Raw genomic sequence first — 15,431 nt, 5'->3', positions numbered from 1 at the left:
ACTGATGAGCAATACTCAAGAATCGGACGAACAAGCGTTTTGTAAGCTACTTCTTTCGTCGATGAGTCACATTTTCTTAGAATTCTTCCTATGAATCTCAACCTGGCGCCTGCTTTTCCCACTATTTGTTTTATGTGATCATTCCACTTCAGATCGCTCCGGATAGTAACTCCTAAGTATTTTACGGTCGTTACCGCTTCCAATGATTTACCACCTATGGCATAATCGTACTGGAATGGATTTCTGCCCCTATGTATGCGCATTATATTACATTTATCTACGTTTAGGGAAAGCTGCCAGCTGTCGCACCATGCATTAATCCTCTGCAGGTCTTCCTGGAGTACGTACGAGTCTTCTGATGTTGCTACTTTCTTGTAGACAACCGTGTCATCTGCAAATAGCCTCACGGAGCTACCGATGTTGTCAACTAAGTCATTTATGTATATTGTAAACAATAAAGGTCCTATCACGCTTCCTTGCGGTACTCCCGAAATTACCTCTACATCTGCAGATTTTGAACCGTTAAGAATGACATGTTGTGTTCTTTCTTCTAGGAAAATGCTGGCTTTTCATAGCCGTTACTGTCGTAATGTTGTGGCCAAGAATTGTGCGGAGTATTCCGCGGTTTGTTAGCTCTCATGTCCTCATAGATCAGGTCTAGGGAATCTAATATCGACAGAAAGGTATCTGGATCATCATCTGGTATGGCTATCAGCTTTTCACGAATCGAAATGGGTAATTTAGACTTGAGAATCATAATTACATCTTTACTATTGATAGCGTTATCCCAATACCTAATTTTGCCAAGATATTTTTCGAAGTACATTCTCAGGCTACTATTCCTGGGGTCAAATTGTTCTGCATTATAGACTTCTTTACGAAGGCGCTTCTGAACACCTTCGCTCCAAAATTTGCTGAGGAAACAGTGCTCAAACTCCTCATATGTTCGACACTTATCAACCATTTCTGTTCCCCATATTGCCGATTCGCCACCTATATATCCGGTAACAAATTGGATACGCTGTCTATCAGTCCACGAATTTGGAAAAATGCCGGAGAATCCACGAAGAAAGACAATTGGGTGGATATTTCGTTTTTCTGGGTTAAAGGTTTGAAAAACTCGATGCTTCATCATGCTTTCTTCCTTCATCATTTTTACTACTGAGTCAGATTCTTGATTTCGGTGACTAACTGGAATATGTGGTGGTGAAGTGTGTTCATTAGATACAACAGGTATTCGGAATTGCCGAAATAATTCATCTTCTTCCTCTGAGGCTAAAGAGTTAGGATAATTCGGTCTCTGTATTCGGGAACTACTACTCACTTGTGCCTTCAGGTTATTTAGCTGTTCCGTTACCTCTTGCTTCCAATTTGGTAATTCTTGCTGAAGGGTACGCCTAATGCTACCGAGTTCAGACATTACGGTATCTCCGGAGCTTCCAGGAGCTGACAAAATACCAAGAGTGGTTGCTTTCACAGTCTCTACTAGGTCTTTGTTAATTTTATCTTCGACAAATTTGTCCTTTCCAGCAATCCAGTTCTCATACTTTTCTCTAAATTCTCTCTCATGACTATCTAGCCTCTCCTTTACTTTCGTTTCCGTTTCCAGAGTCAAATTTGACATTCCCTCAGTTAGTTTTTCTACCTGCGTAGTTACTCTGTCTAATCTGTGATTAACCGTGGTTACGGTGGAGTCAAGATTCTTGGTTGCGTTTCGGATGTCAGCTGTCTCGCTTTGCATGGTAGCTAAAGTATCATTCAGTTCGAAAATTATTCCACTTCGCATTTGAGAAACAGCATCCTTAACTTGCTTTGCTACTTCTTTGGCTACGTTTTCTCTAACAGTTTTTATTTCTTCGCTTACTGTAGAAAGTTTATCTTCAATTACTGTAGAAAGTTTATCTTCAAGTGAGGCTAACATTTGTCTATTTTCGTCTTTCAAATCATCTTCAAGTGAGGCTAACATTTGTCTATTTTCGTCTTTCAAATCATTTTTAATGGAATTCACCATTTGGCGATTTCCGTCCTGCATCATTTGACTTATTTGACTCAGTAGCTGTTTGAATACATCGTCTGTCACTACCCCTGAATTGCTTTCACCTGCCTCCCTTGTAACCGGTATATGGCAACGAGTACTAGTGGCAGAAACTATGTTGGCATTGTCTAGTTCAGTACCGGTAACATTATGGTGTGAGGCACCAAAGTCCGTAAGATTTCCCACTTCACTTTCTACAATTGTTTCAATTGGTGTCTCAGCCCTACTAATTACCGTGCGGGACCGTAAGCGACGCGACACTTCACTCGTTTCATTCCGTTCATTTGAATCTAGTGATGACATTTTATCGTCTGCCATAGCTCACTTATTTACAAACAGTAAGTCAATGAAGTTCGTTTGAGCTACGGCCGTCAGCTGTCGACAGAGATGTAATTTATCGGTTGCGAGTCGGTTGTCACTGCTACGTCACAAGATCGGAATGTCGGGAGATGCACGTCACGAGAACAAGAGACTATTCTGGACCGTAAAGAAAGTATGGCTGCGCACTGTTCAAAATAAATGAAAACTAAGGCTGGTCAGCTCCGTGAACAGGCAGCGGACATTTAAAAACAAATGATATGCAATACACAACAATGGAATTTAAACAATACTTGAAGAAATTACTAATCTACTAAATGCAATCTACCGAATTCAAAGCAAATTTTACTGCAACTAATAAAGATCGTCACAAATTGATTAATGTCGGCTGAAATTAAGGAAGCTTGGCTACGGCTAACGATATTTTTAACTTACGTTACTGATGACTTGGGCGTTGCAACTAGATTTTCGCACAAATTCTGTTCCAAAAAAAAATCTCTCTTCCATAATTTTCTCTGAATATCTCGTTTCTTTCGCTCAATGGAAATTTTATTGGATGGCGTTTGATGTCATGTAACAAATAAAAAGCACAAGATTAGCTACAATTATTTATGAATATTCCCACAATGCGTATCTTATATAAATTTTTATTCCTTTGAGTATATTTTTTAAATTCAAGTCCCTGTTCGGGCGCCAATTATAACGATATGTTTACGTAATGTGTATACATAAACATACAGTTATAAATGTCCCCATTCGTCGTCCGCCGCTCGTGGTCTCGCGGTAGCGTTCTCGCTTCCCGAGCACGGGGTCCCGAGTTCGATTCCCGGCGGGGTCAGGGATTTTCCCTGCCTCGAGATGACTGGGTGTTTGTGTTGTCCTCATCATTTCATCATCATCCAGGAAAGTGGCGAAATTGGACTGAGCAAAGATTGGGTAATTGTACGGGCGCTGATAACCACGCAGTTGAGCGCCCCACAAACCAATCATCATCATCATCATGTCCCCGTTCGTTGTCTGATCAGTCGGAAGTTGCATTGCATAGGAGAGTAAATGCCTATTCAAAATATAATTATTTTGGGTAGCTCAACATGAATTTCCTAAGGGACCGTAGTTTATCATGCATTTATCAGTAGAATATGGCGCGGAGAAAGTATTTCGCCGCATGCAACTTCCGTCCGAACTCGACGAAAGAATTCGTGACTGTGAACTCTCTATTTGGCAGAAACATAAAGAAAATTAAATAACTTCATGAAGGAGTGAGACATAGATTCTATATTAAATAAATAGTCCATACACCAGTTCCATTTAAATCTGAATTTATGGCAATTAATAGACGAACTTACACTGCAATGAAGGATTTAACATGGATGCCGTTTTGACTGGCACTTCTCTTAATGAAAACAATTCCTTCGACGTTTTCACATACACGTCGCACAATAAATCTACTGCTAGGCACTTTTAGTATTACACATTCACTTTTCACTACAACAATATTATTTTTAACAATAATAATACGGCGGCAAGACATGCGCGTCCGACACAAGAGACAAGAGAAGAATGAGTAACTGTTCATCGAGAATATCTCGTACCTCAAAAAAAAAAAAAAAAAAATGGAATAAAAGTGTTCTTCTTCTGTCCGTTTTTCGCGCCGCGGTTTTCAAAGTGAATAACTCACTGCATCTCTGACGGCGCTTCGACAATAAACAAGTTACGTCACAGGTCGTTCACCTTTTACATTCTCGCAACATTATTTGCTAACTGTAGCTGTTGCCGAGCGACTGCTCGATTAGTGAATGATTTAAAATGATAAGACAATCACATAATGTTACAGCGAATACCCACAGTGAGTACCCCTCTGCCTCCACCCCATTGCCCACTAAACGAAACGTTACACATACATTGTTTCTCGTCTCTGTATCACGTTTAGATAAAAAAAATTGTAGCTATTCTCAACGGTTTTTAAATACAGCGCTGCTGTTTGCTTCGCCACTGAGACACCGCAGCACCTGTAAAAACTATACTCGGATTGTGACTCTATTCTTCTTTATACACCATTCATGCATGATAAATGCTCCGTCATAGTGTTGGCCAGTCCGCAGCACGTGGTCTAGCGGCTAGCTTTGCTGCCTGTGGATCACGGGACCCGGGGTTCGATTCCCGGCCGGGTTGGGGATTTTCTCTGCCCTGGGGCTGGGTGTTTGTGCTGTCTTCATCATTTCATCCCCATTATCATCATTCGTGACAGTGGATAGATTGGACTGTGTAAAAAAATTTGACTGTGTGAAAATTGGGACTTTGTACGGGCGCTGATGACCGCATACTTGTGCGCTCCACAAACCAAACATCATCATCATTATGTTGGCCAAAAAACTTGTTCGCGTCTTGATCCCCTTCGTTCTATATATTGAGTTAACTGATGTTCGAGGTCGGTTTCTGTCATGGATGTAAGAGGTAAAATTCTGATACTTTAACCGCTGAAAGATATACAAGACAATAGAGCCAGCTGAGTCTATCGATAGATCGGGTTTCGCTAGGCGTAGCGTGCGTCTCGATCGGCATGGGATGAGGAGTTGGCGAAACTTATGGGTGACAGTGTAGTGGAGAGGGAGGGAGCACCTATGGGAAAATTCCCGTAGTTGTTGGTGCTAGAGCTTTTTTGGATTGAAATCAGCTGGTAGGTACCTCTGCTTAAGGGAAGTCTCTCTAATGAAGAATTCTCCTTTAGAAAAAGTCAGGTATCTAAGTAATGAAGGGATTAGCACAGTTTATCAAATATAAAAAGTAATAGAGTTAAAATTAGTGAAATGCGTATAGATGTTGACTCTGCCATTGTTGGTATATCAGAGCATCGCTTAAATAATGTGACAGTTCATAGGCGTCCTTTACCAGGATACAGATTAGCTGGCTGTTTTTCATGGAGCTCTTCTCGGAGGGGGTGTGATCATGTAAGTGAAAAACGGTATTCCAGTTGAGTCTGTTGACATGTCAAAGCAATGCACCGTATATGTCTTCGAGTGTTGTGTGGAAGTAGTCGAATTTAGTGAAATTTAAGTTTTAACTACAGTTATGGATAGGTCCCCTAACTCTGATTTCAGAACATTTTCGTTCCAGTTAGACGGAATTCTTGGTTGACTTTACAGAAAGCACCAAATATTAGTTTACGTGGTGACTTTAATATTAATTTTACAAGTGACTGTGCAACAAAAAGAATGCTGAAAGATATCCTAAATTCACATCATCTAATGCAGATTATATTCTTTGTGAGCAGAGTGCAGGGGAACGGTAGCACAACCACAGACATTTTGGTTCATTCTTCATTGCTAGACAGACATTCTGTTGGTGAAAGGGTGAATTGCCTTCCAAAACATGATGCACAAATTTTAATACTAAAAGAAATCTGTGCATACACTAATGTTAAATATAACTGGAAACTATTTAGAGAAGTTAATCCAGCGCCAACAGACGTTTTTTCGAACCTCATTAAAGAACAAGAGTGGCAGGACGTTTATACTGCTGGTAACATAGACGACTGACAAATAAACGCTTTCCTTATCACATTTCTCATGCTGTTTGAAAGTTGCTTTCCATTAGAACATTGAAATCAGGATACTACCACTAACAGGCAATCTAGGTGGCTGACTAGTGGGAGCTTATAGTGAGAAATAGCCACAATGGAGTTGCAGTAGCACATTACAAACAGAACTGTAAACTGCTTAAAAGTGTTATTAGGGAGACAAAAAGCGAGGTATGCAAATAGAATACCTAATACTCTGGATAAAATTAACACCATATGAGCAATATAGCAGGTGAATTAAACAAAAATTCAGTTTGTATGGGGAATCACATAACTCTCACACAGAAAACGGCTTTCCAAGACTGCTCTCTGAAACACGTCTCAGTGAGACTGACAGAGGGGTACTTAAGTCAATAATCAGATCGCTACAGACTAAGGGCTCTCGTAGATATGATGTGGTACGTAGCAGAATACTAGAGCACCGTGATGCGTATGTTATCCCAGTAATTTTTCTTTTAAAAATGGTCGGTTTCCTGAACGATTTAAGTACTCAGAAGTGAAACCACTTAATAAAAAAGGAGAAAGGGATTATGTCGACAATCTTAGACCTTTTCTATGCCATCGGTTTATGCTGAAGTTATCGAAAAGACTGTACATATAAGCTTAATTGATCATTTTAGTTCACAAAATTTGCTGTCAAGCAATCAGCTTCATGTGCTTTAACAATTGAAAATGCTGTATTCTTTTTTGTCTGTGACTCACTCGAAGCACTAAACAAAAATTCACGAACACTGGTGATGTTTTTTGATTTAAATAAGGTGTTTGATTGCGTTGGTCACAAAATGGAAAAAAAATGGAAATGCCGTGTGGCTAGAGCCTCCCGTCGGGTAGACCGCTCGCCTGGTGCAGGTCTTTAGAGTTGACGCCACTCCAGCGACTTGCGCGTCGATGGGGATGAAATGATGATGATAAGGACATGACAACACCCAGTCCCTGAGCGGAGGAAATCTCCGACCGAGCCGGGAACCGAACCCAGGCCGTTAGGTATGACATTTCGTCGCGCTGACCACTCAGCTACCGAGGGCGGACGGTCACAAAATGTTATTACAGAAGTTGGGCCGTTATGAAATAATATGAATAAAACCCAACTGGTTCACTCATATCTTAAGAACATACGGCGAAAGATGATGTGTCCATAGTAAATAAGAACGGGCATAACACGGACTCTGACTGGGAGATGGTTATGTAAAGCGGGGGCGGAGGGGGTGTGGGGGGTTGAGAGGTCGGTGCTGGGACCGTTCCCGTTTCTTATATATGTGAATGATGTATGTTTATATATGACAGGTGATTATGAGATATTTCTGTTTACTGATGACACTAACTTCATAGAGAAGTTTGTTGAGTGCAACATAGGCAAAGTATCAAATCGTGCAGTTCAAGAGTTGTAGAAATAAAATTGATGCTAAATTACATTAAAACTCAAGTTTTGCAGTTTCTATCACTCAGTTTAATCAAAACTGTCGTTTTGATTTACACAGAATGGGCAAATGATTAGGGAGTCTGAACACTCCAAATTCGTAAGAGATAAGTTGTCATGGAAAGCCCGTCTTCAAAAACGTAATGTTGCTGTATTTACTATTAGTACAGTATCTGCAGTAAGTGGTAGTCGAACGTAGAAATTAGTCTACTTTGTTTATTTTCATTCATTTATGCCATATGTTATTACTTTCTCTGGGGTAACTCCACCCGTTCTCAAAGCGTATTTTTGGCTCAGAAATGGGCAGTTCGAGCAAAACGTGGTACACGATCGCGAACCTCTTGTCGACCCCTGGGATTCTGACACTGGCCTCTCAACAGGCATTTTCTTCAGTTCCGTCCGCTGTTAACAACATGAGCCTACTGCCGAGAAGCAGCAGCTGTCCGCTCGGTTAATGCCAGTCAGGGATCCAGTCTGCACTTGGCCCGCACCTCATTTACTACTGTGCAAAAAGGCATGTGGTACTCCGGTGCATCCATTTTCAGTAAGCTGCCGCGAAGAAAATAGCTCACTCCTTCTAGTGTGTCAGCGAGTTCCCGGATAAAAGAAAGAAAATTAGTGTGTTATATTGTTGATTATGCTAGTTTTTGCTCATCATCGTGTAGATGTTATCTGTTGCCAACGTTTCTGATGTTAATGTCATGTACTGTCTCGTTCCATGACCACGGACATTTCCTCGTAAATTTGGTCCTAATGAACTAGACGTGTAAAATAAAAAAAATAAATAAACTACTTGCCAGAATGCCATTTTCACTCTGAGCAGAGCGAGCGTTGATGTGAAATTCCTGGCAGTTTAAAACTGTGTGCCAGACCGAGAATCGAACTCGGCACCTTTGCCATTTGCGGGCGAGTAGTCTACCAGCTGAGCTACCCAAGTAGGACTCACGCCCCGTCCTCACAGCCTTACTTCCGCCAGTACCTCGTCTCCTAACTTCCAAACTTCACAGAGGCTCTCCTGCGAAACGTGCAAGACCGGCGCTCCTGGAAGAAAGAAACTTGCGGAGGCGTTGCTTGGCTTCAGCCTGGAGCTACGCCGTGTCTCCGCAATATCCTTCCTTTCAGGACTGCCGGTCTTGCATGTTTCGCAGGAGAGCCTCTGTGATGTTCGGAAAGTGTTAGACGGGGCAGGAAGTAAGGCTGTGCGGGCGTTGTTTTCGGCGGAATTGCCCCGGACACCACAGCCCATATACGCCTCCTGTAATTATATGGCGATAATTGTCCTCATACCCTCTTAGAGTAAACAACAGCAATCGCGACGTGATGCAGTTTTCAACAATACAGGAATCTCTTCGACGTCCCGTGTCGTGTCTTGGCAACAGTCTGAGACGAGTCGAATGGCGAGCATCACGAATGGTTCTGTCCGCGTTCAGCAAAACCTTAGGAAACCGTGTAATGCTGTAGCGCCACGGGCAACGCCAATAGCCGTCTCTGGTAAGTCTTGAACCAGCATCTGTTTTCCGCCAATCCTTGGCAGCCAAAACACAGGCGTTAGATCGCTGCACGATTCCGCGGGCGCATAACATTAATTCTCACATCACGTATGTTGGGTGAATACGGTCTTCGACACAGCAGTTATATTCGAGGTAATTTAGTTTTGCAAAACAGGCGTCCGGACTGTTTATTACGGTTCGTCTAAAGCAGTTTGTGTTGGAGAACCGTTAACTTCATAAATATTGTAATTAGAGTAAGCTCGGAATTACTACAAATTATACATGGTGCCACAAAGATGCCCATGCGAAGTGCTTGCTGTATTCGCTCGCGTAGACAACGTGACATGTTCAATACATCACTGTGCTGCCGTGAAACACACATTTTCCAGGGCAATATCGTAAGAAGTAACGTATTTTAAACACTTCCTGACTTATTTTAAATGAATTTCAGGAATTAAGTTCTGTGTTGAAACAAATCTAGTGTCCGTTTCTACCTGTCAGCTTCGACCAATGACATCCCGAGTGAAGGACGCCGTGAGTTTATGATGTTCAAGTGGCTTGTTATTAAATTTTATCTGTGGTTGTCTTAGTGTCTGACGTAAACTACGCTGTTTATTATAAACACATCTCGATTTACCAGGTCGCGGTTGGTCAAGAACCTAAGTGCACAGCTTAAGTTGCTGCGTGTCAATCAAGTAGCAATCGTATTTATAATCGTATTCTCGTAAATATATATGGCTACTTTTTCCTAATACGGCACGATTTCCGAAGGCGGGATTAGACAGGAACTTAAAGAGTGTAGCTGAAATTGCTGCGTGTGGGGCGACCCTCAGTTGCACCTGTAATCTTGCTTCTCACAAATATTTGGCCGTTTTTTTCCGAATGTGCCACGATTGCCGAGGGTGGAGGTGTGGCAGCAACCAAAGACGACAGTTACATAGGTCAATTCTAGTTCTCCATCCCTCGGTTCGTTATTTTTCGTGGTTTTTCAAAAGTGTTATTTCTTCTAGGATTACCTATTTATTTATTGTCTGATATACACTAGGTTAAGTGTAGTTGTCGATTCCGACGTTAGTAGTTTTTTTCGTGCTTCCAAGACCATAGCAAGCGATACGAAAAAGTTAAACCCTTGACGAAATAATTAACAGCCAATAAAATTCATGAATAATAATAGAACGTGGAATCGACAAAATGGTTCAAATGGCTCTGAGCACTATGGGACTTAACTTCTAAGGTCATCAGTCCCCTAGAATTTAGAACTACTTAAACGTAACTAACCTAAGGACATCACACACATGCATGCCCGAGGCAGGATTCGAACCTGCGACCGTAGCGGTCGCGCGGTTCCAGACTGTAGCGCCTTTAACCGCTTGGCCACTCCGGCCGGCTGGAATCAACAAATGGAGTGATACCATACATGGCAATACTCAAAGAATGGACAGTACACAGCTACAGCAACAATAGCAGTACCGAAAGCAACACCAAAACAGATGTTGTTGTGGTCTACAGTCCAGAGACTGGCATCGTATAACAAACCATTGCACACTCCTGCTATACATTCTTTTAGAAGTTTCAAGTCGGTGTCGCTCTAATTATTGACTCCACGTTACTTTATTACGTCATTTTCAGGAGGCGTGAGTCCCTAGTTCTTTTAGGACTTAACTGTACTCCATCAATTCTCTCTGGTAAGGATCCCACACCGGGCAACACTATTCTGAAAGACGGCGGACAAGTGTAGTGTAGGCAGTCTCTTTAGTAGATCTGTTACATTTTGTGTCCTGCCAATAAAACGCAGTCTTCGGTTAGCCTTCCCCACAACATTTTGTGTGTATTCCTTCCAATTTAAGTTGTTTGTAATTGTAATTCCTAGGTATTTTGTTGAATTTACGGCCCTTGGATTCGACTGATCCATCGTGTAACCGAAGTTAAACGGTTTTCCTTTAGCACTCATGTGTATGACGTCACACTTTTCGTTATTAAGGGTCAACTGCCAGTTTTCGCACCATACAGTCATACACCATGATGACTTCGCACGGCGCCGTTAATGTTTCAGGCTGCCCTATATTGCACTTCTTGTTCTTCAACCGTTCACTGTATCTATTTTGCTTTTTTTTCCAGTCCAGTACAGCGTCTTCCTGTTTTCATGCCTGGTCTGTGTTCAGTTTTTGACGGGCTATCCTATCCACTGGGCCATCTTACCACTAACTATGACGGGGATGCGATGGGGAGTTAACGTTGTAAGTAGCGACCTTGACTTAGGTATGACGTCATTGGTGGAAGCCGACAGTTGGAAACGGAAGCGAGAATTTATCCTCTATTTTCGACAGAACGCTTATTTGCCATTTCAATCATAGCTGTCTACTTCATGGAGCGAAATGCCTTTCGAAATTGTTTTTCTGTTCAAGGGGACCACACCCTGCCTATCTAACCCATGTTAATTTAGGCAAGTATTTGACCCATTTCTGAAAAAAATTATTTGATGCAAGACATTAATATTTTTACTGTATGTTACATGATGCTAATAGAGTGAAGTGTACTAAAATCTACTTTATCCATTTTATAATCTTTATGAAATACTTTTTAAATTTATTAACAAAAAATATTAAGTTTTTTCAGCAGAAAATATTTTTTTGTTAACTTCCTAATGGAGGAGTATTAATGAATGTAGTACCAGAGGTGGCTTTTTATGTTATGCAGAGTCTCTGAAAATTTCATTTATTTATCTATGACAGTTTCAGATATAAGGGCCATATGTACTGAAAATTTTAGTTTGCGGAATATTAACTTTAAAGAAAAAAACTTTTGAAATTTGTTATTTACAGTTAATTAAAACTGTCCTTCTGCATATGCTGGCTCTTCTTTGGCCTCTAACAGGTCTTCCAGCTTCTTTTTCACCTTGCTGGATGTCTGTCTTGCTTTCTTGGCCATATTAGATGCAGACCTGTCTGCATCGGGTATCCTCATTTTATCGCAGTGATCATATTTTCACCAGGATTAATTTCCAGCTTTTTCAGTACTCAACACTTTCCAATATTACCACAACTGAATGAAATAAAAGCATCATGAACTCCTTGTTTCATTGTATGCATGCCTACAAATACAGTTTTAGGAAGGTGGTTGCAAGTTATGCTGTTGAAACATTCATTTGGGTTCTGTGTCTGCCCCTGCAGACATTTCGTTAGAAGGTCAGGATGAGCCAAGTCTCTGAAAGTAGGTTTAATTGCTGTAATAACAGCAGCAGGAAGAAAATGCTGGTGAGAATAAGGTTCTCCAGTTGCCTGAGCCCTATTGTATTTGCACCACGAATTTTCTCCTGATGGACACAATCCATGACATGGCCTATCATCAGTAGAGGACTTACGGAAGAATGTGGCCCAAACATCTCTCTTCATTGCCTCCAGATTTTCTTTATTTCTCCTAATTGCCTGCCCATAGTATACCTGCAAGTTTTCTATAACAGCTACTCGCAATCACACTTGAACAAAACTAACCGCTTGTTTGAAAGTGTGTTGTTTACAAACAGCAGAAACAAAAGAACACCGACCGTTGCATTCCAAGGATAGCCAACAAACTCGGAAGTAAAAAAAAATCCTAACGTGCAATGTAGGGGATATAAAAATCTAAAATAAATGCAGAAAAGTGGGTGACAGAAAAGTGTGCGTGGCGCATGAACACACGTAGTAGGAAAATGCTCGAAAAAATTTTTTTTCAGCACAATCCTTTTCAGATTATTTAAATAAAACCTAAATCCATCGAAATATGATGAAAACCTGAATCACGGTATGGTCCCTTTAAGTGTCGTTAACTAAGGTGGGGGTGCTTTATCGCCTTTGTGCTAGTGCAGTTCGCATCGTTAATAACAGTTTAGTGCTCCCACATTTCCTTGGCTTCTCGTCTCCTTTGTAATGAAGTGGTAGCGTTCGCTCAAATTCCAGCTGCTGATAGGTGATTCATCTCGCATTCAGGTCGTACTGTGCGCCATGTGCCAAACGCCATAGTCGCCATTGCTTATAAAAAAACAAGAGCTGAAATCTGTTAAACCTTTCTTTAAAGTCAGTACCGATATTAGACTGTTGTTTATCTGGTGTTACATTTACACTTACAAGATAAATTTCGGCTTGAAAGTGCCATTATCAAGTGTTTTAAGTGTTATACAGTGCCTAAGATGGCATACTCTCGTATTTAAAATACACAATTAGACACATTGTCTAAGGGTCGATATTTCTGGTAAAGCCTACTGCTTTGTTTCATCACTGAGTATACCATTTTGCAAATAAACGACAGTCTAATGGCGGTACTGACTTTAAGGAAATATATTATGACTGGCCCCGCATTATGAAAAGTAAATCGGTTAGACATGCTTTGGAATGTCTTCAGTTGGAAACCGTAACATATCAACTATGATGGTATTCAAATTTAAGTTATTTACTCTCATTTCTCCTGGCCTGTGTCCTATATGTTCACAGGGTCAGTATATTAATCTGTTAGTGGTATAAGGTGGTTGAAGGCATATGCGACACTCATCAGTGCAGAGAACGTGATACCAAACCTGAGCGGTTCATTCGCCATGTTGTTGGGCCCATCTCTACCGCACTGCACGGTGTCGTGGTTGCAAAGATGGATCTCGCCATGGACATCGCGAGTGAAGTTGCGCATCATGCAACCTATTGCGCACAGTTTGAGTGGGAACACGACGTCCTGTGCTGCACGAAAAGCATTGTTCAACATGGTGGCGTTGCTGTCGGGGTTCCTCCGAGCCATAATCCGTCGGTAGCGGTCACCCACTGCAGTAGTAGCCCTTGGCCGGCCTGAGCGAGGCAACTTATAGGTCTTACAACTTATATGTCTTACAACGAATTTTATGCTGTGCTGCGATGATTGTCATCAGTTAATTTTCCTCAAAACTGCCGGAACGAAGTGCTCACGACAAGTCAAACCTCTTCGTGCAAAATATGTGTTTTTGCTAACTCATTCCCCGATCCCCAGAACTCCTGAAGCTAGACGTTGACTGTGGATATTGTATCACAGACACAGTCCTTTTGACTAAACCCGCCCAAAGGTGTAAACAACCATGCCTATTAGACGTCGGGGGGCCGACAGCCGATCAGTTCCAGACATTCCATCAAGAAGGAGGTACACGGTTCGTGTTGTCTGTAGTTCAACCGTGCCTAGACCGTCCATACCGCGGTTCGATCGCGTCCGCCTTGTTATTTTGTGCCAGGAAGCGCTCTCTACAAGGGAAGTGTCCAGGCCTCTCGGAATGAACCAAAGCAATGTGTTCGGACATGGAGGAGATACAGAGAGACAGGAAGTGTCGATGTCATGCCTCGCTCAGGCCGGCCAAGGGCTACTACTGCAGTGGGTGACCGCTACCGACGGATTATGGCTCGGAGGAACCCCGACAGCAACGCCACCATGTTGAACAATGCTTTTCGTGCAGCCACAGGACGTCGTGTTACCACTCTAACTGTGCGCAATAGGCTGTATGATGCGCAACTTCACTCGCGATGTCCATGGCGAGATCCATCTATGCAACCACGACACCGTGCAGCGCGGTAGGGATGGGCCCAACAACCTGCCGAATGGACCGCTGAGGTTTGGTATCACGTTCTCTGCACTGATGAGTGTCGCATATGCCTTCAACCACACAATTGCCGGAGACGTGTTTGGAGGCAACCCGGTGAGGCTGAACGAGTTAGACACACTGTTCAGCGAGTGCAGCAAGGTGGAGGTTCCCTGATGTTTTGGGGTGGCATTATATGCGGCCGACGTACGCCACTGGTGGTCACGGAAGGCGCCGTAACGGCTGTACGATACGTGAATGCCATCCTCCGACCGATAGTGGAACCGTATCGGCAGCATATTGCCGAGGCATTCGTCTTCACGTGCTACAATTCGCGCCCCCGTCGTGCACATCTTGTGAATAACTCCCTTCAGGATAACTACATCATTTGACTAGAGTGGCCAGCATGTTCTCCACATATGAACTCTATCGAACATGCCTGGGGTACATTGAAAGGGGCTGTTTATGGACGACGTGATCCACCAAGCACTTAGAGGAATCTATGCCAAATCGCCGTTGAGGAGTGGGACAATCTGGACCGGCAGTGGCTTGATGAACATGTGGATAGTTTGCCACAACGAATACAGGCATGCATCAGTGCAAGAGGACGTGCTACTGGGTACCGGTGTGTACAGCAATCTGGACCACCACCTCTGAAGGTCTCGCTGTATGGTGGTACAATATGCAATGTGTGGTTTTCATGAGCAATAAAAAGGGCGGAAATGGTGTTTATGTTGATCTCTATTCCAGTTTTCTGTACAGGTTCCGGAACTCTCGGAACTGAGGTGATGCAAAACTTTTTTTGGTGTGTATAAATTGCGTCATATCAATGGCTGGAAAAATTTGGAGGATTATTTCTGTAAACATACAGGTTGACAGAGGGATAGTGCAATCGGCGGTGCTATTTACCAAAACTATACATTCCCTCAGTTAATATATTTTATTTTTAGCTCATGTCAAAACTCTGTACGACTGATGCGCATCTTTCAGTAATATTCGCTGCGAGATTGTTTTTCCCGCCACGTATTATT

Source organism: Schistocerca piceifrons, chromosome 11 (assembly GCF_021461385.2).
Source record: "Schistocerca piceifrons isolate TAMUIC-IGC-003096 chromosome 11, iqSchPice1.1, whole genome shotgun sequence".
In the NCBI taxonomy this organism is placed as follows: domain Eukaryota; kingdom Metazoa; phylum Arthropoda; class Insecta; order Orthoptera; family Acrididae; genus Schistocerca; species Schistocerca piceifrons.
Note: the sequence above shows the minus strand (reverse complement) of the source record.